Below are 348 nucleotides of genomic sequence, written 5' to 3'. Positions count from 1 at the left end.
CCCGCGCCTAGACAACGCCCCCGCCCGGCTGCCCGTGCAGCCTGGGCGGGACGCTCCCTCCCGGAGGGGCACGGCTGCGCTCCCACACCGGGCCGAACCTCCCGCCGAGGCCCCACAGCGCATCCCCCCGCGGCTCGGAGCGGCCGTGGCGTGATGGGCGGCCCCACCCACCGCCGGGACAGGCCGTGCTGGGGAGGCGGTGCCGGGGGCGGTGTTTCTGGGCAGGCCGTGCTGGGGAGGCGGTGCCGGGGGCGGTGTTTCTGGGCAGGCAGTAAGTAGGGAGGCGGTGCTGGGGGTGGGCAGGCGGTCGCGGTTGGCGGCGGCACTGGGGCGGCCCTCGGCCTCTCC

This window comes from Corvus moneduloides, chromosome 1 (assembly GCF_009650955.1).
Source record: "Corvus moneduloides isolate bCorMon1 chromosome 1, bCorMon1.pri, whole genome shotgun sequence".
Taxonomy (NCBI): Eukaryota; Metazoa; Chordata; class Aves; order Passeriformes; family Corvidae; genus Corvus; species Corvus moneduloides.
The sequence above is the reverse complement of the archived record's forward strand: the minus strand, read 5'-3'. Positions refer to the sequence as shown.